We start from the raw sequence: 25895 nt of genomic DNA, 5'->3' as shown, positions 1-25895 counted from the left end.
AGGTGCGGTGGCTCAAGCCTGTAATCCCAGCACTTTGGAAGGCCGAGACTGGCGGATCACAAGGTCAGGAGATTGAGACCATCCTGGCTAACATAGTGAAACCCCATCTCTACTAAAAAAATACAAAAAAAACTAGCTGGGCGTGGTGGCGGGTGCCTGTAGTTCCAGCTACTCGGGAGGCTGAGGCAGGAGAATGGTGTAAACCTGGGAGGCGGAGCTTGCAGTGAGCTGAGATCCGGCCACTGCACTCCAGCCTGGGCGACAGAGTGAGACTCCGTCTCAAAAAAAAAAAAAAAAGAAATTGAATTCATCTACCTGCTCTTCTTACCGTGGCCTTATACGTGGTATCAAAACTTTGGAATTATTTACTCATAACCCATAATTATCATCCAGCAAATATGGTGAGTTTTTATTTTTAAATGTCCTCATATTCTTTCTTCCTTTTTATATACACTGACCTTCATTTAGACCCTTATTATCATTGATTATTTTGCTAACTTTCTAGGTGTCTTCTAACTGGAGGCTAGCTTGCCCTATTCACTTGGGCCCTTACTGTCAGACCGTGGGCCTCAAATAATTATTAAAACATGTATTATTCTTGACTTCTGCTCTAATGGCCTCCGTTCCCACCTAACTTTGTTCATTCATTTATTCAATCATCTATTCATTCCAATGCAAGTTATTTTACTACTAACAATTTGGGGTATGCTCCAGATTTTCAATCTCTCTACTTTGACATTTCTTTCTTGAGTATTCTCTCTTCGGATATACTCTAGCATTTTCAACCTCACTACTTTCTGACATTTCTACTTTCAATGTCCAAGTTTTGTCTCTGGGATTTGGAAGCCACCTCCATTTTAAAATGAATTTTTTTCAGGATCAGGCTCTCCCTGTGTTGCTCAGACTGAAGTGCAGTGGCTGTACACAGGAGCGGTCATCGCACGTGACAGCCCTGCACTCCTGGGCTCAAGTGACTCTCTTGCCCTCAGCCTCCTGAGTAGCTGGGACTACAGGCAACCTCCCATTTTTGACTCAGTTTTCCAATTGCAAAATGTGGTCAATATCAGGGAGATGAAGGAGGAGCGCACATGGATGTAACTTGTATAAGAAAAGTATCTTGAAAGAGGTCCAGAATGGGAGAAGGTCCCATAAGATGATTATAAAAGGCTTCAAAGAGAAAGTGGTATTTGAGAGCTTTTCTGTAATCACAACTTCCTCTTCCTGTTATTTTTTGCCCATTTCTGCTGTCGAATATAATTTTCACTCTCATTGTGAACTCAAGTTCCATGAACCCTGCCTAGCCTAGTTCATCACCTCCTGTGATTTGCTTTCCTACCTAACCCCAAGACCATAGTGACCTATTTCATTTATTCTAAAAATATCTGTGGAGCACCTACTTTGTGCCAGGCATTCTTCTAGAGACTGGGGAAATTATGAACAAAACAGATTGTCTTTCCTCTCAAATGTTCTAACATTTTCAGCCTCTCTACTTTCTGATACTTGTCTTTTTGCTCACTCTTTTGTGCCGTCATGCACTCTCGTGATTGTAAGTACTATGTCTATGTTGACAACTCTCAAAATTATATCCTCTCCCCAAATCACTTTCCCAAACTCCATACTCATTTAAAATACCATGTATTCATATTTCCACTTCGATGTTGTCTTAGCCTCTGTTCTCCCAGATAGCATAGCCTAAGGCAAAAGGCTCTGTGCTGTTATTTTATTAGGGAGTACAATTCCAAGAAAATGAGTATAGGGAAAAGGAGTGAATTGGGGCAGGAGGTCAACATTCAGTCAAAGGGTTGCTAACACTACTGTCTCTTCCTGCTCCCCCAGCCAAACACACTTACTTTAATTTTATGAGGGCACCAAGCAGACACTCATGTGATGTGTGACCTGACCAGGAGGCAAAATGCTGCCAGGTGGTCTCTGGCTGAGGTTGATTGGCCAGTGGCCCCATAGCCAAGCGAGGCCAAGATTATCTGAGGTGCTACAGATGTCTACTAGACATCTCAAACTCAGTGTGTCCAAATGGACCTAATTGTCTCCCTCACATCGGCACCTGCAGCCCTTTGCGTCTTAATGGCCAAGGTTAAAAATCTTGGCATGGGCTGGGCGCAGTGGCTCATGCCTGTAATCCCAGTACTTTGGGAGGCCGAGGCAGGTGGATCACCTGAGGTCAGGAGTTCGAGACCAGCCTGACCAACATGGAGAAACCTCATCTCTACTAAAAATACAAAATTAGCCGGGCATGGTGGCGCATGCTTGTAATCCCAGCTACTTGGGAGGCTCAGGCAGGAGAATTGCTTGAACCCGGGAGGTGGAGGTTGCTGTGAGCCAAGATCGCACCATTGCACTCCAGCCTGGGCAACAAGAGCGAAACTCCATCTCAAAAACAAACAAACAAACAAAATACCAAAAAACCTTGGCATGATATTAGTGACTTCCTTTTTCCCCATTTATCAGGAAATTTTGTTGACTATACCTTTAAAATATTAATATATCCCCAAACTGACTACATACTACCATTACAAGTGAGCCTGATAACTTCAGCTCTTGCCTGGATTACTGCAATAACTTAAGAAATTTCCCTACTTATTTCCTTGCTGGGCACCAGCCACACTTCTTCCTTGGCACCCTAGGGCTTTTCCTATGCTTAGAATGCTTTTTCCAAATATGCAGAGGGCTATCTCCCTTGCCTCCTTCAAATCATTGCCAAAATGTCACCTCACTGAGACCTTAACCACACTACTTAAACTTGCAACTCAACCTTCACCTCAGCCACCCCCCTACACATCCCAGTTTTCTGAAATCCCCTTACCCTGTTAATCCTTTTTTTCTGTGGGACCTGTTACCTTCAAACATACAATCTATTTTACTACTTTTTATGTCGTTGACTGTTTCCCCTGCTAAAATACAAGTTCTAAAAAGCAGTATTGTTTTTGCTCACTGATGTATCTCAAACATTTGGAATCGTGTCCTGACATAATATATGCTCGATATATATACATACTTGTTGAATGAATTTATAACTTGCCTGTCTTCAGTCTCAGGTGGTTTTACACTGTTCAGATTTATTTTCTTGATTATTCTTTCAGTTAAGGCGAAGAGGGAGATATATTATGGGTTTCTTATTTATTTGCTAAGATGTCTTACAGTCTTAATATAATAGATATCAATATGTAAATACTTCTGGGTGAGGAATTAATTGAAATCCTCAGTATGCCTCTATTTATGATGGTTAAAAAAATGTGAATGACCCAAATGTCCCCATTACTGAATAGTTAACCACTTAATTCGTTTTTGTCTCTTTTATATACATGTACCCGCCTTAACTCTTATAACTCTACGTATTCATTTCATGTATACTTACACATACTCTTTATTGAACCATGAACTCTCAAAGGCCAAGTTGTGTTTTGTTGAACTTGTATCCTAGTAACTGTCATGTAATAGTAGGTGCTCAGTAGTGTCTGTTGAATGAAAGAGTGAATGAATGGTAACAGTTTCTCCAGCACTGGTTAAGGGAGTGTACTCTACCCTGCTGATTCAAGCATCAGATCTACTCAGAAATTCTTCACCAGCTGAGAAGTTGGGGATGCTGAGACTCTTCACAGTTGAAATCAGTGTGAAATCAATGTGAAGGGAGCTGTTATCAATGCTCACTAAGTAATCTTGTGGTTTTATTTTATTATTTATTACTTATTTGTTTATTATTTTTGAGACAAGATCTCACTCTGTTGCTCAGGCTGGAGTGCACTGGTGCAATCATGGCTTACTGCAGCCTCTATATCCTGGCTCAAGTAATCCTCCCACCTCAGCCGCCTGAGTAGCTGAGATGACAGGCACACACCATCATGTCCAGCTAATGTTTTTAAATTTATTTTTTGTAGAGACGGAGTCTCCCTGTGTTGCTCAGGCTGGTCTCAAACTCCTGGGCTCAAGCAGTCCTCCCAGCTCAGCCTCCCAAAGTGCTATGATTACAGGCATGAGCCTACCACACCCAGCTGTGATTTTCATTTGACTTTCCAGATAGAAAAGAAGGCACTAATCTCTTCACAACTATTTCTGGTCTGTTTACCAGTTACATTTCCCCCATGCAAATTAATATATTGTGTCTTAAAATTGATCTAAAAAACCAGAAAAACAAAACAAAAAAAGTTTTGGCTTTACTTCCCCTTCCAGCTACTGTCCCATTTTTTTGTTCTCCTTTACCGTAAAATCCTTGAAAGAGTTCTATATTCACTGCCCCAATTCCTTTTCTCTGGTTTTCTATTAAAACTATTTCAACTACCTCTTGCCCCCAGCATTCCACTGAAATTACTCTCCAATTACTTTGTTACTTTGTTAGTTAATCCAATAGTCGGTTCTCTGTCTCCATCCTTGACCTATCAGCATTTGGCATAGTTGATTACTCCCTCCTCCCTGTTAACACTTTCTCTACTTCGTTTATAGGACACTTCGGTCTCCTGGTTTTAGTCCTACACTACTGGTCACTGTTCTCAAACTCTTGCTCAGTGACCTCTTAATATTGGAGTGTCCGAGGCCTCTGCCTTGGAATTTTTTTCATCTGTTCCTACCCCCTTTCTTACAGTGCTCTCATTCAATCTTATGTCTTTAAATATAAATATGCTCACAACTCCCAAGTCTTAAATCCAAACTTGTATTCCAAGTACCTCAGCATCTTTACTTGTACGTTTAATAGACCTTTTCATTTGATCATATCCAAAACAAAACTCAGCATACCCCTTCCCCTCAAAAGCTTTCTCTACCTACAACCTTCTTTATCTCAGTTACTGGCATCTCCATCATTTGATTGCTGAGGCCAACTCAGCAACTCTTTTATATCCCACATTAAGTTTGTCATCAAAGCCTGTTGCTGTCTCTTCAAAATATATGACCACTCTCCCCAACTCCACTGATAGCAGCTTGGTCCAAACTACTGCCATCATTGACTAGAATTTTGTATTAGCTATCCTTAACATTCATTCTATTCTCAACACAGCAGCCAGAGTGATACCTTTAACAGTATAGAGCAGACCATATTAAGACTGTTTAAACCTTTCTACAAGCTTCCTATCTCACTCGGAGTAAAAACAAATATTTTTACAATTAGTCCCTGTATACCCCCCTTACCTCTCTGGTCTTACTTCCTGCTGTTATTCCCCTCCATTCTCTGTTCAGTCACATTGGCAGCCTCCTTGCTGTTTCTCAAACACTTTGAACACACTCTCTCCTAAGAGACTTTGCCCTTGATGTTGTCTCTGCCCTGAATGCTTCTTCCAGATATCCATGTCTTCCTCGACTCCTCAGGTCTTTGCTAAAATGCCCCCGTTTCTGTCAGGCCTTTCTTTACTACTGTGGTGGAAATTGATCACCGAACAACTCACTTTTTGCTCTTTTGCTCTTGCTATTTTCCTTTACTACTTATTTTTCTCCATTGCACATACCACTTTCTCTGCGCTATATATTAACTTATTTATTGTGTTTATTGTCTGCCCCCTCTAGGGCAGGGACTTTTGTCCCTTTTTTTTTTCAGTACTATATCCTTAACATCTAGAAGAGTGCCTGGTACACAGCTGGCACTCAAATATTTGTTGAATGAATACAATTGAAATTTTGGATGTAATCTCCTGGATTAGCATAAGCAGGTCTTTCTTAGACTGATCACCTGTAGGTGCATCTATAAATATTGAGCTTCTGTATTACAGCCTGAATCATGGTGGCTCCACCAAGTTAACATCTTCTTGTGGTGCCCGGTTTCTACGTGGCTACACTCTGCCGTTTCTGTCTGGGTTCCTTGTAACCTGAAAGAGACGTAGACCTCTTTGAAGCTTTCTGGTCTTCCCATGTCACAGAGTCAGAACTGGAGAACTGATCAGTAAGATTCTGGTAGCTTGTAATTAGCACTTCAAGGGCCAAGTGGTAGGATACTAGTGCTGCTGCATATTCCATCTTCTCTGCAACTGAAAGCAATGCCATGTAAACAAAGTCAGGTGGTCTCTTATTATCTTAAAAATTGCAAAAAGTCCAGTGTCTGGCAACTAAAACCAATAACAGTAACAAGCAAAGATTTATTGGCTGGACACAGTGGCTCAAGCCTGTAATCCCAGCACTTTGGGAGGCCGAGGCGGCCAGATCATGAGGTCAAGAGTTCGAGTCCAGCCTGGCTAACATGGTGAAACCCCGTCTCTATGGAAAATGCAAAAATTAGCCTGGCATGGTGGCACGTGCTTGCAGTCCCAGTTACTTGGGAGGCTGAGGCAGGAGGATCTCTTCAACCCAGGAGGTGGAGGTTGCACTGTGCCGAGATCGTATCACTGCACTCCAGTCTGGGCAACAGAGCAAGACTCCGTCTCAAAAAAAAAAAAAAAAAAAAAAAAAAATTAGGAACATTTTACAGATGACTAAACTGAAGCCAGAGAAGAAATATGTCTGTGGTCTTAGAGCCAGTGAGTGTCAGAGTCAGAATATGAATCCAGGCACATTCTGACAGGCTTTAGAGCCTGAACTCTTAACCATTGTGTTCCACTGCCTGCTTACAGAATGAAAAGGGGAGAAGAACTTTACCTTGAAAAGAAAGCAAAATAATTATGACTCCATCATGGTAATTCTGTCATTCTAAAAGCACCTTCCTAACCAAGCACTTTCTTCTGGTATCAACCCTGTTGCCGTTTCATGCATAATACAAGATTTAGGCTGGCTGGCCTCCAAGGTACCTTGTCACTCTCCCTAGTCAAAGGAGTGGGCTCCTTGAAACACTTTGCCAAACCCTTCCCGTGTATCTTTGCTTCACTAGCTCCTGCTCTTCAGCTAAGCTCTGAAGGGTGTGGCATTAACCCTTGAGAGCCACACATAACTCCCCAACGCCAACACCCTAGTCTGGTTTAGGTCCCTGGACTCTACGTTTTTATTTCCATCAAAGCACCTATCTTACTTGTCATTGTTTTGTTAATTGTCTGTTTCCCTGCTGGACTAATCTCTGTGAAGACAGAGATTGTGTCTGCCTTATTCGTTGCTGTACCCTTAATACCTAGCATGGTGTTTGGCATGTTGGAGGAGTTTGTTAAAAGTTTTTTGAATTTTCATCTGGACTTGGTAAAAAAAAAAAAGTTGAATGAATTTAAGTGGTATTTCTATAGCCTATCTGCAATTATATCCAGGGATTAAGGTGAATTTTCTTGTGGCTAGGCTAGCCTACCTTTTTAGAAAGGGAAGAGATGATTTTCTTTCAATCTGCCTTCTAGCTGTTGGGTTTTCGTGTTATGGTATCACTGCCAATGCCAAAATGCTAAGTTTTCAATTAGTGCCACTGTCTGCTTCAGATACAGCTGACATTCAACTGTTGTGTGATGGATGTTTTCCTAGGGTCTTTTACATATATGTGCTAATTTAAATTCAGGTAACTTCTCTGAGTTTCAGGTTCCTCAGCTATAGAACCAAGTTACTTAACTGGCTTCCACAAGATCAAACTTGTAAGTTTGAGAATTGGGGTCTGAATTTAGAACTTCCAATTCTAACCTTAGCTTTTTTGTTCATGTATGATGTTGCCTTCTGATTCCTACCTTTGATTCTTCTCTACTAGTCCACAGGTAGCACCAGATTACTAAGTAACCTGCACATTTCATAATCTTGTCATATGCATTTCCTTTAAAAAAAACTTTCCTTCCTCTCACTTCTTTTTTCTACTTTTATTTTCTTCTCATTCCTATTCTGCCTGCTCTCCAAAACAGTGACAGGGTTTACGAAAACATTTCTGAGGCCTGTTCTAGTTTCTTTCTTTCTTTCTTTTGAAATGGAGTCTCGCTGTGTCGCCCAGGCTGGAGTGCTGTAGCGTGATCTCTGCTCACTGTAACCTCCACCCCCTGGGTTCAAGTGACTCTGCTGCCTCAGCCTCCCAAGTAGCTGTAACTACAGGCGTGTACCACCACACCCAGCTAATTTTTGTATTTTTAGTAGAGATGGGGTTTTGCCATGTTGGCCAGGCTGGTCTTGAACTCCTGACCCCAGATGATCTGCCTGCCTCGGCTTCCCAAAGTGCTGGGATTACAGGCTTGAGCCACCATGCCTGGTCCTGTTCTAGTTTCATATGTGGATTAAGGGCTTTAGTGAGATTTGATTATTTCTTTTGTTAAAAATTTAATTTAATTTAATTTAATTTTCGAGGGGGAGTCTCGCTCTGTCACCCAGGCTGGAGTGCAGTGGCATGATCTGGGCTCACTGCAAGCTCCGCCGCCTGGGTTCACACCATTCTCCCGCCTCAGCCTCCCGAGCAGCTGGAACTACAGGCGCCCACCACCACGCCTGACTAATTTTTTGTATTTTTAGTAGAGACAGGGTTTCACCATTCACAGGATGGTCTCGATCTCCTGACCTCGTGATCCGCCTGCCTTGGCCTTCCAAAGTGCTGGGATTACAAGCGTGAGCCACCGTGCCTGGCTGAGATTTGATTATTTCTATGCTGTTATTATATCTATATCAGAAGTAGATGTGAGAAGAGTCTCAAAGATTGGAACCCACGACATACACTATTTGGATTCCTGATTAAACAAGATGATTGAACACATGCTTTTTACTTTGCTCTTTCCTGACACCCCACAGTAACGAATAAGAAAAGTATAAAACCGGCTGGCGCAGTGGCTCACACCTGTAATCCCAGCACTTTGGGAGACCAAGGCGGGTGGATTACCTGAGGTCAGGAGTTTGAGACCAGCCTGGGCAACATGCTGAAACCTCATCTCTACTAAAAATACAAAAATTTGCCAGGTATGGTGGCACATGCCTGTAATCCCAGCTACTTGGGAGGCTGAGGCAGGAGAATCGCTTGAACCTAGAAGGCGGAGGTTGCAGTGAGCCGAGATTGTACCACTGCACTCCAGCCTGAGTGACACAGCAAGGCTCTGTCTCCAAGAAAAAAAAGAAAAGCATAAAACTTTATGTAGAACAATGCCCTCACCCCCAAGATGCCCATGTCCTGATTCTTGGAACCTGATTCTTGGATAGGAGATACTTTCCTCGATTAGAATATGAATGTGTTTTATCTCATGGCAAAAGGGACTTTGCAGATTTGATTAAATGAAGGAGTTTGAGATGAGGAGATTAATTTGGAGGTTTTAGGTGGGCCCAATGTGATTACAAAGATCCTTATAAGGAAAGAGGGAGGAAGGAGAGTTAGGATTTCCTCCCCTGCTGGCTTTTAAGAAGGAAGATGAGGCCATGAGCCAAGGAATGCAGACAACCTCTGGGAGCTAGAAAAGTCAAAGAAACAGATTCTCCCCTAGAGTTTTCAGGAGGAATGCAGCCCTGCTGACACCTTGATTTTAGCCCACTGAGACAGATTTTGTACTTCAGCCCTCCATAACTGTAAGATAATAAATTTGTGTTGTTTTAAGCCATTAAGTTTGTGGTAATTTGTTACAGCAGCAATAAGAAACTAATATAACCTTCAAAGGACAGAAAGGGCAGGAAAGGAGGTAATAGAAATTGAGAGAACTCAACATATGTTTGGAAGACGAAAAGTGGATGGGAGAAAGGTAACTGACTTGGCAGAGTAGAGGAAGCTGATACCTAAGTGCCTGCAGAAGGAATCGGAGGCTGTACTTTTTCATTCCATTTGCAGTAGCTAGGAAAAAAGTACAAAGGGGGGCCTACAGAACATTAAGCTAAACATTTAAAAGATATAGGCTACTAAAAAATTGCTTACTAAAATATATCCAACTTCTGTTATGCACACAGAGCTTTCCTCCATCATTTTAGTGCCTTCTTAAATATGACTGGAAAATCAGGGATTAGCATACACTTAAACAAAGTGTTCAGCATGAAAGAGATAATTCAGCAAACTATATAACCAACTGACTAACCAAACAGAAAATCTGATGTATTTGAATGTATTGAGATGAAATTTCAACAAGTGGTAGATAGTTTTGAATTAGTGGTATCTTCTTAGAAAACTAAGTAAATGAAAAGAACAATACACTTATTAACTCCAGGGAAAACAAAGAGTTGGGTAGGAGAAGAAAAGTAATCATAGTTTATATTTGGCTCAAATCTGACTAAAATACAAGGTTCTAATAATATAAATACTGATTATTGATCTAACTGAAATAGTGATACATGGTGAAAGGTGAATGTGGTGGGCATGCAGAGAGGGAGGAGTCCTCTTATTTCCATAATGAAGCCAATAAATAATGTCTGAAGCAGAAATATCACATTGCCACAATTAAAACATTTTATTTAGAGATATGGTAGTTAATTCCAAAGACTCAGCTAAAAGAATGTACGGTGGCTGTCTATGGGGAAGGGCAAATATTCAGTGAGAGGGCTGTTGATTCTTCAAACTATGAACATGTATAACTTCGAAAAAGCTAAATTGTTTTTTTAAAAAAAGGACTAAAAGATTATCTTAAGGAGAAAAATGATAGGAGATAACTTTCCTAGATTAGAAACACATGAACATTAAGATTGAAAGAGATATTTAAATCTCAAAAGGACCGGTGACCATGCCATTTTGGAATAACAGTTATTTTTTTAAAAACACATACAACCTTGTAAGTGGGGATTAAGGGTTACATACAAAGGATTAGGAGATTGGCCCTGGACTTCTCAACAGCATCATTGAAGCTAGAAAATAACTTATCAATGCTTTCTAATTCTGAGAGAAAATTATACCAAATCCAGTATTCTGTTGTTTTCAGACAACTAGGTCTTTGCCTGTCATGAATACTTTCTCAGGAAGCTACTAAAATACCAAATGAGGGAGTAATCCAAAAAAGAAGAGCCAAGAACAAGGATATATCTGTCAGCTTAGGCTATGATGCAGTAACAAATGGCACTAAACTCTCCATGGTTTACATCATAGGTTTATGGGATGCAGGCTAATGGAGCATGCTCTATCTGGGACATTGCTAGTCTTATGACAGAGGGAGAAGACAGCGATGGTGAGTCTGCTTTTTTAGCTTTTACCTGGAATTGATGTATCGCTAGCTATTCCAAATCACCTGGTCACTTCTGAGTTTAACACGGCAAGGATATAAAATCCTTCTATTACAGCATGTCTATAAGGTGGACATCACAAATCATGGCCAAGACTCATATCAATGGGATGAAGAAGTAGCATCCACCCCAATGCAGGAATAGCGAATATTTTGAACAATAATACTACCTATTTCAAAAGGAACCTTTATATAGAAGGGAGCAAAAAGAATGCTCAGGACAACATCTGTGCAATGGTCTCAGAAACAACAACTTGGGATTGAGAAGGATAGGTAAGAGAGCTCTGAGAGGAAGGTCAGGTTGGAAGGTGGGTGGGTGACATCTGTTGCTTTTCTGACAGGTTTGATTATTAGATAGCTGCCTCTCTGGGTGGGCACTAGAAGATAGGGAGATATGGGGTAGGGGACTGCTGTTTTCTCATCAACTTTTTTTGTATGAAGTGTTTTAAAAAACTGCAATGTAATAATATACATTTAAACTATTCTTTAAGTGGATAGAAATTTACTTTATCTGATATGTCAGTGTGTGTGTGCATCTGTGCTGTGTATGTGATCTGTGTGTATATATGTGTGACTAACTGCCAAACTGTAGTTATGGATAGTTTGTTACTATCTGCAGCAAGATAAGTGTAGGCATTGAGAGTAAGCATTTATAAATTTGAATAATAATTTGATAGAATATTTTATGTCTATTGAAATCAATAATACGAACTTTTTGGACTTATATTTTGTATTCTTGGCTTTAAAAATTTTGCTTTTCTGGTAATTCATTTTTACCGTATTTTACGAAGGCATTGGTCTGCAATGGATTGGAAATTTAAAAAAAATTGGCCCATCTTTACGCAGTTTAGAAACCCTGATTTAGGGTATAAAGGTAAGATTATAGGATAAAAATATTTCAGAATTATTAAGCTAGAACAATCAGAAAATCACCAATGCTACATTTTCTGACCATCTTTCCTCCGCGATTCTGTTGATGAGAATTTATGTAGCAGAAACAGAAGCATGTTGAAGTCAGCACTCCCTGTCTTTCCATAATTAAGTGATTTACAACAGCCTCGTCTTCCTCCATCTTGCCCTCTCAATAAAGCACCTGGAAAGAACCCAAAGAAAATAGTAGTATTTTCCAGCAGGCCGTGGGAAAACAGCATTAGCAACCCTGAGAAGGTGGAGACATTTAACTTTGTGAGAACAACAAGATCACTTTTTTGTACTTCTGTCCAAATTCTGCATTTTTGACTGTACTACTTTCATATTAGTGAGTGTTAATAGTCAAATATGTAAAGCATTAGTAGTAATAATGCAAAATGATAGGGATTCTCATGCCTTTTTAACTGATTCATTGGGTTCTTGCTTCTTTCCCTTCAGACTTTATGCCCATGCTACCTGATGCTAAAAGAAAGCAAAGAAAATGACCATAGCAAATGTCTTTTGGGGCTTAAAAACTGATGCTTTACTGGGATAAAGTAAAATAAATTTATCATAGGATGTATTTTTAGGAGCACAAACAAACAGTTTTTGTTAAGAATAGTGACATTTCTTTCAATATGTAAGTAACAAAAGATATCAGTAATTCTACCCATCCTAAAGCTGAGGTTCACATGCATCTTGATAAAGCACTTCCGTTCTCTGTGTTAGTTGTGGTTCAGTCATGAGTGTTGTCTTGGTAATACTGGAAAACAGAACACAGAAGACTCATGCCCTAACAGGAATCGTTACTACCTAAACTCAGTTACAGGATACAGTGGTTCATGCCCCAAGGAGCGTCCCATCTCTGCATAGGAAAATGTTGTCATAACATGGTTAGGAGTTATCCACAGTGTTGCTAAAACTAACCTTATCAGAGTATCTGACTTGTGTGTTCAGATACTTAATCAATGGTTGTCTTCCCCTCGCCCCGCTCCAACACATACAACACACTTACCTTAATAACATCCAAAGAAGGGCTCCGTCTATTTTCAAAAGCTCCTCCCAGCAAGACTTTTATTCTCTCTCTACCCTCCCCACTTCTGGAAGGATTTAGAAACAGGTTTCTTGTCTGGGTGTGTACATATGATGGGGAAGGGGAGAATGAATCTGTTTTTGTTGTTTGTTGTTTTTGTTTGTTTATTTGCAACTTTAAAGTAACTTTCCTTTGACAATAAGGCTGTGAAGAATTATGTCTCTTTTCAGGATTTCCCCCCCAATTTATTAAAGTATAGTTGACAAATAAAAATTGTATATGTGCCAGGGCATGGTGGCTCATGCCTATAATCCCAGCACTTTGGGAGCTCAAAGCAGGAGGATCACTTGAGGCCAAGAATTCAAGACCAGCCTGGGCAACATAACGAGACCCTGTCACTACAAAAAATAAAATAACATTAACTAGGCATGGTGGCATGTGCCTATAGTCCCAACTACTCAGGAGGCTGAGGTGGAAGGATCACTTGAGCCCAGGAGTTGGAGGCTGCCGTGAGCTACGATCATGCCACTGTATTCTAGCCTGAGTGACAGATCCAGTCCTTGTCTCTAAAAAGAAAACAAAAATTACTAAGAAAAAATTGTATGTATTTATAGTACATAGAATGTGATGTTTTAATATATGTAGACATTATGGAATGATTAAATCAAGCTAATTAACATATCTATCACCTCATATTCTTTTTTGTGGTGAGAACATTTAAGATCTAGTCTCTTAGCCATTTTCCAGTACATAATACATTATTCTTAACTATAGTCACCATGCTGTATCATAGATCTCAGAACTGAGAATAAATCTTTTTATCTGTATACATCCCTGGGCAGCAAATGAGAATAAGAACCCTTAAAAAATTCAGTGTCATGGTTGCTGGTGTTCTTTTTCTGTGTAAACTTTTCTTAGCAAGGAATCTCTTCCTATTAACTAAATTCTTAACTATTTGACATACTTTTTAAAAAAGTCCTGTCAAAAATGACAATGATTTATTGTACATGTTTGTTTTTTCTTCCAGGAATATCTTCTTGCCAACAGAACTTAGAGGAAGACACATATGCCTATGCCTCCCCTGCACAAGCAGATTTTCATATCATTAGGGTCTTACATTTATAGATCAGGAAACATGTCTGTTCTATCCCAATCCATGAGTTGGAGCAGATACAATTACAGTTCTGAGATCCTTTTAAGATAAGAGGCCCCTTAGTACCTATAGCGTACCTATATTCTCAAACTATGAATGAGAGTTATAAAGAGTGAAATGGAATTGAATTTGCTAGAATTTGTTGTGCTCGCAGTCCTGGCTCTTGCCAGTATAATTTCTTAATCAAAGTCCACAATCTCCTTAACTAGGCTTCTTCCATTCTTCCAGGACAAACTACATTCTTTTTGTCCCTCTCTTCCCCAGTACAATTACCCAGTGAAAATTCATGGACTGAATCTGCAGATGTTATTGTCTAATATGTTACTGTCTGATACTCTGTAAGTATTACTAATATCTTTCCATGGCACAGTCCTAAATAGTTTTCGTAACTGTGGTTTTGAGCCTATGCTTTTGTCATTATGTGTCAGAGTTTCTTGCACATTTTCCAGGAAGCTGCAACTGAATCATTTTCAGGACTTTTATATAACCTAGTCTATCATCTGTAGCCCAAGATTAAACAAATACTGCATGCTCTTGTGGTCTAAGTGATACAAGATGCCAAAGGGTTATAACCAAACACTCCCTAAGTAGCTTGCTGCAGCCCAGGAATGCTTACTGAAATTATCCATAATATGTGATATAGCCAAAGGAGTTTAAAAAACACCCTCTCTTCCTTTCCTTAGGGCTTGTCCTAAGTTGTCCCTTCGTTGTCGGAGCTTGCTGCACACACAGAGGCCAAGCACCTGTCATGTGTTATGAATTATATTACATATTCAGGTATTTGTCTAACCCCTTAGACTTTAAGTGTCCCAATCCTCTTAGCCTCGACTCTTCCTTCTATGCCTGAATTTTGACCTTAACAGAGAGAACCAAACTTAGCATTCTAAACACAAAAGACACAGGAAACTAGAATTCGAGGTCTACATGGAACAGAGATAAAGGCCACGCTTGCGATAACATATGGAGCAGGTATGAAAGGCTTGTGCTAAAGATTTTGTTCTTAAAATTCTTAAATGTGAGGAATTATTAAATAAGAGGCTGATGACCTTTTTCCAAGAAAAAATATTGCAAAATATGAAAATCTTATGGGACATACAGAAAGTATAAATTTTCTTTGCTATTTTGAGCTTTTGCCGAAGAGGAAAATAATGGCAACTACTTCATAGTATTGTTGTGAGGATGAAATGAAAAGATCGAAACATATCACTTTGCACTGTCCCTGGCACATTGTAAATGATTAGTATTGGATATTACTATCATCTTTCATTACATCTGATTAAAATGTCATTTTTTGTATCACCAATAAAAATTAATTTCCAATTAAACTGACACAATGATTTGTCACCAAATTATTTTATATTTATTGAAAAAATATTAGACTTATTTAGACAGGTTTTTAAAATCATATTTCATTATTGTGCCATAGATATAAAGGCAAATGTAAACAAATCTATAAACATAACATTTCAGGTATTTCTAGGACTTTTTCATGATCAGAGTCTAATTCCTCAGGATCACTTTTCAACTCAGAGACACTGATTTCTGTGTTTTTTTCCTCAAAATATTGTCTGTGATATCAAGTATTGAAAGTGAGAAATGTAACATTTCTAAAATGTTTCCCTCTGCTGAATCCCAGATTTTCTTTCAAACTACTGTGCTCACTCTCCTTGTGTTTGCTCCATCTTACTATGAGTATGTCAATGCAAGGTTTTTAGAAAATGGCCAGGTTTATATTCTTTTCTGAATTCCTGCTCTTTGGATCCTAACTTGTTTCTTTCATAGTCTCCCTGCTTTGTTCATGATAACTCCATTGTAGTAGTTGCTTAGATCAAAATCCCAGGAGTCATCCTTGGGTTCTCTTTGTCTCTTACATCCCACATCTAATCTACCAAGTTTCTATATAGAGAATCTGCCCTCCTTTACTGCTACTATTCTGGCCTGAGGCATCATCATCTCTCACCTATAATTACCTCTTAACAGGTTTTTCTGCTTCTGTCTTGGCCCCACTACAATTCTATTCTCAACATAGTGGCCAGAGCAAATCTTACAAAACTAAGTCAGATAATGTCTCTCTTCTACTCAAAACTCAGCTCTCCCAGCTCCTCATTTCGCTCAGAGTAAAAGCCAAAGTCTTTGTAATGGCTACAGGTCCGACAAAATTAATGCTCCCTGCTTCACCTCTCTCCCTCTCTTCCTTGCTTCTGGTGCACTTTGCTCAAAACTCACTGGTCTCCTCACAGTTTCTCAATATCATCATCATGCTCCTGCTGGAGGGATCTTTGCTTTAGCTCTTCCCTCTGCCTGAAATCCTCCTCCTCTAGGATCTACGGAGTTAACTTCCTCACCTCCATCAAGATTTTGATGAAATCTCATGTTCTCACTGAAGCCTGCCATGGCCACCCTATTTTAGACTGCAACCTGAATCTCTTATGTGCTCTAGTCCATCCCATTCCCCATAATCCACTCCACGGTTTCTTTTTCCCATAGCACTTATCAGTATAACATACTACAGCATTTTTTTATGTATTATAGTTTATTATCTATCTTTCCTTAGGAGGGTAGGCATCTTTGATTTGTTCAGTAATGATTCCTGAGTGCCTAGAACCATGTCTCATTGGTATTCATTCAATACTTGTTGAGTTGTACTGAATTGTGATAAATCCTATGAGCGATGTCAGCACAAGGTGCTATGGCCGTATACGGAAATGACTCCACACAAATCAGGTTAAGAAAGACTGTGAAGGAGTTGAGGCCTCCTCTGAACTTTCCTTTTTTGGAGATGAGGTCTTGCTGTGTTGCCCAGGCTGGGGTACAGTGGCTATTCACAGTGATCATAGCATATGACAGCCTTGAAGTCCTGGCCTCAAGCAATCCTCCCCACTTTAGCCTCCCAAGTGGGTGAGACTACAGGCACACCTCAGCTCTCAGCAGAACTTTTTTTTTTTTTGAGATGGAGTCTCGCTCTGTCGCCCAGGCTGGAGTGCAGTCATGCGATCTTGGCTCACTGCAAGTTCTGCCTCCTGGGTTCATGCCATTCTCCTGCCTCAGCCTCCCTAGTAACTGGGACTACAGATGCCTGCCACCACGCCTGGCTAATTGTCTGTATTTTTAGTAGAGATGGGGTTTCACTGTGTTAACCAGGATGGTCTCGATCTCCTGACTTCGTGATCCGCCAGCCTTGACCTCCCAAAGTGCTGGGATTACAGGTGTGAGCCACCACGCCTGGCCTCTCTGCAGAACTTTTAAGGATAAATAGAGTGAGGCAGATGAAGGAACCATGAGAAGCAATGAAATCATAGATGCAAAGTGCTCCATTGGTGTCTTAGTCGGCTTGAACTGCTATGACAAAATACCATACACTGCGTAGTTTAAATGACAAACGTTTATTTCTCATAGTTCTGGAGGCTGGGAAGTCCAAGATCAAGGCATCTCTATCTGTGGGTGAACACCCACTTCCTGGCTTGCAGATGGCCATCTTCTCATCTTCTTGTCATATCCTTACATGGTGGAGAGAGACCTAGAGACATCTCTGAGATCTCTTACAAGAGCACTAACCCATTCATGAAAGGTCTACCCTTGTGATTTAATCACCTCCCAAAGCCCCACCTCTTAATATCATCACATTGTGGGTTAAGATTCAATATATATTGAATATATAAGATTTCAGTATATTTGGTGAGATCACAAACATTTGGTCCATTGCACTTGGGTATTGTTTCAGGTGGCTATTTGGATTGAATATTACCAATTGGTTCCAGTTCAGAGTATAGAAATGAAACCTCATGGGTAATACACTTTGTAGAATATTTCTTCAGCAAAGCTTATTTCTGCCTGAATTGTACCATGTTATCGTAGTAAGCACTCACAACATTTCATAGTCAAATTGCATTGGCCAGGAGTTTCAGTCTGACCAGCCAAGGTACCAGATCTCTGTTTTGGTCAACAGGGTAGCCAATAATAAAAACGTTCAGCCAAAATCATGTTAAGGTTTACGGTGAATAGCCTTGTAAAGTAATGCAATGACTTAGAGATTTTTCTCATTTGAGATGTTCTTTTACCAGGGATGTACTCAGAGATAGAGCCTTCACTATAAGTACAAGACATAAACCCACTCTTGAATCAGCTTTGTAACATATGATGTATGATTTATGTATTCTTAATACTATGTGCCATCTGGTGGCTTCATATTTAAGTAATTATTCTTGATAATTAGATGTCAAGCTTAGTTGTTGTTGTTTTTTTTTTTTTTTTTTTGAGACGGAGTCTCGCTCAGTCGCCCAGGCTGGAGGGCAGTGGCGCAATCTCGGCTCACTGCAAGTTCCGCCTCCCAGGCTCACGCCATTCTCCTGCCTTAGCCTCCCAAGTAGCTGGGACTACAGGCACCCGCCACCGCACCCAGCTAATTTTTTTGTATTTTTAGTAGAGATGGGGTTTCACCGTGTTAGCCAGGATGGTCTCCATCTCCTGACCATGTGACCCGCCCGTCTTGGCCTCCCAAAGTGTTGGGATTACAGGCGTGAGCCACCATGCCTGGCCGCTTAGTTGTTTATGTTAGAGAAATATATGTGCTGTCAGCATGTAAATATAACACATTTTAGAATAGAAAATTCTTGAAAATGTTTGCTTGTGCCCTTTAAATTTTAGTGGGCTGATATAAAGCCCCTTTGCTCTCCCAATTTTAACTCTGCTCATAGAATTGCCTAAACTCAGTCCCTTACTGGCATACAATAAGCAATACACATTATTTTAAATAATTGAATCAAATAGATTTTCATCCAGAAGAAACATACAGCGTAAGCCTTAAGGACTTTAGGGAGTATAACTTAATGAACATTTTGGATTTGTAAAATAGGGCTCATCATAATTATCTATCTCAGTCTTTATGAGAATTAATACATGCAATATGAGTTGATATATGTAATGGTCTTTGGCACACGTCTTTTATTAATAGACTTTATTTTTAAGGAAAGTTTTTTTTTTTTTTCTTTTTTTGAGATGGAGTCTCGCTCTCTCATCCAGGCTAGAGCAGTGGCAAGATCTCAGCTCACTGCAACCTCCACCTCCCAGGTTCAAGTGATTCTCCTGCCTCAGCCTCTCGAGTAGCTGGGATTATAGGCACCTGCCACCACGCCTGGCTAATTTTTGTATTTTTAGTAGAGACAGGGTTTCACCATATTGCCCAGGCTAGTTTTGAGCTCCTGACTTCCAGTGATCCATCCACCCCGGCCTCCCAAAGTGCTGGGATTACAGGTGTGAGTCACTGCACCCAGCCCTAAGGAAAGTTTTGTACTTGCAGAAAAAGCAAGCAGATAATATAGAGAGTTCCCATGTAACCTCCCCACCCCACCCTACACAAAGTTTCCTCTATTGCTGACATCTGACATTAGTATGGTACATTTGTTATAATTAACGAACCAATATTGATAGAGTATTGTTTTCAACTAAAGTCTGTAGTTTATTGTGAGTTTCTTAGTTTTTGCCTAGTATCATTTTCTTTTCCAGAATCCATCCCAGGATACTGTGCTATATTTAGTTGTCATGTCTCCTTAGGCTTCCTTAGCTGTGTCAGTTTCTCAGACTTTCCTGTTTCTGATGACTTTGACGGTTTGAGGAGGACTGATCAGGTATATTGTAGGTTGCCCCTGTATTGGAATTTGTCTTTGGCACATTTGAAAGCTTCTAAAAGTGTTTGTTACTGATATTATTGCTTCATATTCAGATTAAATGTGGAACAGAGCTAGGATGTGGGCAGGGGATAGTTTTGTTGAAAATTCAATATTTAAAAGAAAAATTTGTTTTGAAGCAGAGTCAATTTATCAGTGCCAAAAAACTGGACCAAATTTGTTTTGCCTACATCCATCCTTCGGTCTTCCATTCAGTAAATATTGTGAGGATAGCCTGTATTAGATACTGGGGATTCAATAATAAACAAAATGTCACTGCTTTCATAGAGCTTCCAGACCAATAGGAAGAGAGTTAAACAACTGAAGAAATAATTTACGAGATAACTTGTGACAATAAAGAAACTATTCTTATATTAAAGAACATCTTAGGCCGGGCGCGGTGGCTCAAGCCTGTAATCCCAGCACTTTGGGAGGCCGAGACGGGCGGATCATGAGGTCAGGAGATCGAGACCATCCTGGCTAACACGGTGAAACCCCGTCTCTACTAAAAAATACAAAAAACTAGCCGGGCAAGGTGGCGGGCACCTGTGGTCCCAGCTACCCGGGAGGCTGAGGCAGGAGAATGGCGTGAACCCGGGAGGCGGAGCTTGCAGTGAGCTGAGATCCGGCCACAGCACTCCAGCCTGGGTGACAGAGCGAGACTCCGTCTCAAAAACAAAACAAAACAAAACAAAACAAAACAAAACAAAACAAACAAACAAAAAAGAACATCTTAGTAGGTGAGGAAAAGGGGGACTAACTTTATTAAGATCATGCATTAGGATGTTATAGAGATAGAAAACAGAGTAACAGGCTTAAACAAGGTAGAAATTTTCTGTTGAGGAAATCAGGGAGTCAGTTCAGAGCTAATATGGCAGCTTCACCAGTGCCAGGGTCCTGTACCCCTTCCACTTTGTTGCTCTGCTGTGCATGGATTAATTTCTCAGCATCATCTCTTGTCTGAGGCTGTTTCTGGGGCTCCAGCTATCACATCTGAATTCCAATGATCATGAAGCAGAAGGGGTCAGAGAAGATAACTCCCCTTTTCCCATTTCTGTTTACTTTTTGCTGTTTTGACAGAACTTTTTACTTTTTGTTGTTTCTGTTTTGACAGAACTCAGTCAAGTGGCCTTATGCAGCCACCTTACCTAGTCTCTTTGTCCAGGTGGCCATGTATACCAGCTAAACATCAGAGGTTTTATTGCTATTCTGGTTCTCAAACTATGGCATGCATCAGAATCACCGGCAAGACTTGTTGAAACACAGATGACTGACCCTCACCCCCAGAGTTTCTCATTCAGTAGAAGAACAAGAATTTGCATTTCTAACAAGTGTCTATGTGATGCTGATAATGCTGGTCCAGGACCACATTTTGAGGCCCATTGCCATAAAAAGGGAACATGGCCGGGTACAGTGGCTTACACCTGTAATCCCAGCACTTTGGGAGGCTGAGGGGAGGATCACTTGAGCCCAAGAGTTTGAGACCAGCCTGGGCAACATAGCGAGACCCCCATCTCTACAAATAATAATTAAAAAAAATTATCATGCACCTGTGGTCCCAGTTACTCAGGAGGCTGAGGCAGGAGGATCATGTGAGCTCAGGAGGCTGAGGCTGCAGTATGCCTTGATTGCACTACCACACTCCAGTGACACAGTAAGACCCTTGGGTGACAGAGTAAGACCCTGTTAAAAAAAAAATGAAAGAAAAAAAAAGCAAGCATGGATATTGAGGGAACACTCTCTGATTTGGACCATGATGTGGACTGTGATCATTTACATTTTTGTACTGAGACAGACTATGCTTTCTTTTTTTTCTTTTTTCTTTTTTTTTTTTAGATGGAGTTTCACTCTTGCTGCCCAGGCTGGAGTGCAGTGGCGCAATCTCGGCTCACTGCAACCTCTGTCCCCTGGGTTCAAGTGATTGTCCTGTCTCAGCCTCCTGAGTAGCTGGGATTACAGGCATCTGCCACCACACTTGGCTAATTTTTGTGTATATATATATGTTTTTTTAGTAGAAACGGGGTTTCATCATGTTGGCCAGGCTAGTCTTGAACTTCTGACCTCGTGATCTACTGCCTCAGCCTCCCAAAGTGCTGGGATTACAGGAATGAGTCACCGCACCTGGCGTGACAGACTATACTTTCTTAGATCAGGTATCTGGTCTTTGAGGTATCTGTTCTGGGTAGCTTTACACAATGTAGTCATTTTTATATAAGGTCTGTGTTTTAGTTATCTTACTGCTATGTAACAAACCACCTCAAAGCAAAGTAGCTTAAAGCATTCATTTGCTTATGATTCTGTGGATCTGCAATTTGAGCAGGACTCAGTGGAGAAGGCTGGCCTCTGCTCTTCATGCGCTGGCTGGCCTTGACTGGGCAGAAGGATCCAATATGGCCTTCCTCACATGTCTGGAGCTGGCTGTCAACTGGGGCACCTTGGTGTCTGGAGCTGGCTGTCAACTGGGGCACCTTGGTGTCTGGAGCTGGCTGTCAACTGGGGCACTCTAGGTGACTCTCTAGCAGTACAGCGGTATAGCCTGGACTTTCTTACATGGAGGCTTAGGGCTCCACGGGGGCAAGATAGAGGTTCTGAAGCTTCTTTAGAAAGCATAAGCCTAGCAATTACACTGAGTCCTTTCTGCTAGAATCTCTTGGTCGAAACAAATAATGAAACCAGCCCCGATTCAAGAGGAGAGGAAGCAGACTTCATCTATTGATGGGAAGAGTGGCAAAGTCACAACAAAAAAGAGCATGCAGTAGGGAGGGATTATTACAGCTATCTCTGCAACAGACCACCACAGTCAGAAATGAGAATGCCAGTATTAAAGTAGGAACCTCATATAATTGTCATGTGGACATAGACCTATCATTTATTGGATTTTATCCAAAGTGTGATTTGGATAAAACACTTCCAAAACATTGTGGTTTACTAATAGAAGTGTGGCAAGATCAAACAGGGTTTTAGAAAGGTTTGTTGGTTATTGAAAAAATGTTTCCATTTCTTCACTGATAAAAAAGTTCAAAAATGAGGACAAGTTGAAAATAAGTTCATAAATATTTTTCTGCTGGTCTTCTTTAAATATGTGAGTATTTTGATTGAAAGTTGATCTCAACTTTTGAAAGTCAGCATTTAAAAAAATAATGTTCTACCTATGCAATGTGAATTTCCACATAAAAGAGGTCATGTTTATAGTCTGTTTTTCTATGTGGTATAATTTAGGGTATGAGAAAGAGACTCCTCTTTCCCTCCCCCATTCCATGAAATTTTTACCAGTGCCTGAAATATTACCAGGAATGATTCACTATTTGTTTCAAGCATTGCTCACTTTCACTGGATTTTAACATAGCAAATATTTCTTGGAAGGGAAGGACAGGAAGTAGCACTGTGGTATGAATAATTTAGAGAAGCATTCTTTCTGAGGTTCCTGGGTGTCTTTGGAGGAAGGCGGTTCTGAAAGGCAGGAGGTGGGTGTGGTGGAGCAGGGGAGGATGAAGAATGGTGGTATAGAGGTACTGAGCCCACATTTCTCTACCTCACACAGCCTGCTGCTTAGGAGGCATGATTAGGCTGATGTGATTCTGAACCTACTTTTTATTTTGGATAGAACATTTTGTACCTATAATATGATATTCATGCTCTCTTTGTGTTTTTTCCTGAACACTTTTCCATAAAGAATATTTATTTACCCTTAAAATTTTATCTCCAGTAATGTGCTTTAGGGCCTTTCTCCTATAATAACTTTTAGCTTTTGTGATTTTCCTTTGGAACTAAATATCCCTTTGAGCCTGTCCTTTTCATCCTATTTTCCAGGTCTAAGACACAGTCCCGGCATTCTAGGGGCCTCTGAAGTTGCTGGTCCACTGTGGGAAAATCCCGGCTTGGGCAGAGTCGGTGTTGTTTTGTTCGCCAGGTGTTGAATAGACTGCAGAGCGAAGCTGCCTCACAGCCTGTGTTTTCCTGGTTTGAATAGCGAGCTTAGTTACTTCATTGACTTTCTTAAGGGTACCCGATTCCTCATTTTAATTTATGCCTTTCCCCAGTGAAAACTAAATCCAACTCAGAAACCCCTCATAGTTTTATTCTAGGGAGTTGCTTTTGTTTGAGGAGCTAATATAGTTACAGGACTGTGATTTTATTATTCCCACAGAAAGCAAAAAGGAATAGCCTGTTCTGTGGTTCAGATGAAAAGCTCTGTGACTAACAGGATTCTTTCTTCCTTTCTTTCTTTTTTCGGGTTCCATTTCTCTCATTAGCTGCCAGGTCGTTTCACGATGGTTCTCCCGGCTGAAGTGATTTATCACGTAGAGTGAAGGAGAAGTGGGAACTGTCTGGTTTCTTTTTACCCCCGACAGTGGGGCTTCTCCTCCTGCTGTCAGGGCAGGCCAACACCCCATTGCTTTGGTGGTATGGGCTGAGGAAAGGAAGCTTGACTCGTAACTATTGCGGTTCTGCAGAAGGCCCTGGCATGTAGGACAGTGAGCCTGTGGCTGCATTCTGCCTCCTGGTGCTCCCTCCTAAAGCCAAAGGCTCTTGGAAGAAAAGACTTAGTTTTGCAGGCAAACTAGAGGTGGAGGTCCTTCTGCAGTAGTCATGGTAATCTACTCAGTATAGATTTTAGAGTTAAGCAGAGGCTGCCGTAAGGAAAACTGGAGCCAGAGCTGGACGGGCATTTGCCTCTTGAAAGGCTCTGCCTATGGCTCTTCCTCCACCCCCAGCTGGCTGATAGGATCCTCAGGAATATCCACAGGCTGTTGAAGGCTCCTCAGTGTTAGTGTCCCATCCTGTCTTCCGTGGTCACTCTTTTCTCCCCAACCATTTCATATCAGAAAGCACATTTTTTTTTTTTTAACTTTTAAGTTCAGGGGTAATAGGTTACATAGGCAAGCTGCAGGTTTGTTACACAGATAAACTTGTCTCATTTCATCACCCAGGTATTAATCCCATTAGGTATTTTTCCTGATCGTCTCCCTCCTCCCACCCTCCACCCTCCAGTAGGCCCCAGTGTGTGTTATTCCTCTGTGTGTCCCTGTGTTCTCATCATTTAGCTTCCACTTATAAGTGAGAACATGAGGCATTTGCAGTGTGAGGAATCCAGTAGTAGCTTACAGTTATGAGAACAGCTGAAGGAGCTGGTGATAAAGGCATCTCTTGTCTTGATGTCATTCAGAGGTCTAGCTGAAAAATAGATGAGCCATAGACAGTGAATAAATCAAACGAGTGCAAATTTGATAACAAGATGGACCAATAAGATGTCAACAAGTGGAGAACAAATATAATACAATTCCTGATATTCTCTTGGAGAAACCTCTGCTTATGAGGCCTCTGTGCCTGGGCTCCATCTATATGTCTAGACTCATCCCAGTTACCGAGCCAGTTATGACAAATAGGGAATATGTCAATATACCAGAAAAGTATAATCAGGAAAAGAGAAACCCTGCTGAGTGTTTGAAACAGAGGGAATATGCAGGGAAGTGGTTATACAGGAGAGAGAAGAGCTGAGAAGCCAAACAATGGAAGGCGAGATAGTCCAAAGAATTGCGATAGCAGAAAGCCCATACCACTTCTAAACTGGAGGTCAACAGGGAGGAGGTAATATGTTTTTTTTTTCTTTCTTTTTTTTAAAACAAAAAACAAACCAAAGAGGAAGTACTAGGGTCATCTCTTGGGAGCTGGAGCCAGAGAAGAGATGCTGAGATACTGCCCAAGGCAGAGAGGGAGGAGGAAAAATATCCTGGGAAATACAGCTTGCAATGGTCAGACTCCTGGGACCTAGAGAACAGCAGCAGAGCGTGAGGACTGGCCCAGGCAGGAAGCCCCATGCAGTGTGTGCATGGGAGGGAGGGAGCTCAGAATCGAGTCTTGCTGGGGGTGGACCTTGTGTCCATAGTTCTACGGATGACCACTGCCTGCTGTGAAATCTACCAATGGCAGCACCTTCTGTCATCACAAGATCTGGTAGGGTGTGGTGGTTAAGAGAACTGTATCATTCTTGATAGACCTGTGGGTCCCGTGGACATAAGCGTTTATTCAAAACTAAATGAGCTATAATATTTAAATTATGCCTTAATAAAATATGTATTAAAATAAACACAAAAAGCATCAGGCTCTGGAGTCACACTGTCTGTGTTTGCTCCTTATGAGCTATT

At 40.9% G+C, this 25895-nt stretch overlaps 1 long non-coding RNA gene across 9 annotated transcripts in view; it reads left to right on the top strand.

Annotated features, from left to right (window-relative positions):
- LOC103217718 (uncharacterized) overlaps positions 1–25895 on the top strand; it is a 267900-nt gene that overhangs the window by 3404 nt on the left and 238601 nt on the right. For 7 of the 9 annotated variants that reach the window (XR_012094288.1, XR_012094284.1, XR_012094282.1 and 4 more), the window contains 2 exons: positions 10859–10937; positions 13961–14863. This is a non-coding gene — a long non-coding RNA (uncharacterized lncRNA). The remainder of the gene's footprint in view (positions 1–10858; positions 10938–13960; positions 14864–25895) is intronic. The other 2 variants (XR_012094287.1, XR_012094286.1) reach the window with 2 other exon arrangements.

The sequence above is a fragment of the Chlorocebus sabaeus genome, chromosome 10 (genome assembly GCF_047675955.1).
Source record: "Chlorocebus sabaeus isolate Y175 chromosome 10, mChlSab1.0.hap1, whole genome shotgun sequence".
Classification (NCBI taxonomy): Eukaryota; Metazoa; Chordata; class Mammalia; order Primates; family Cercopithecidae; genus Chlorocebus; species Chlorocebus sabaeus.
The sequence above is the reverse complement of the archived record's forward strand: the minus strand, read 5'-3'. Positions and strand labels throughout refer to the sequence as shown.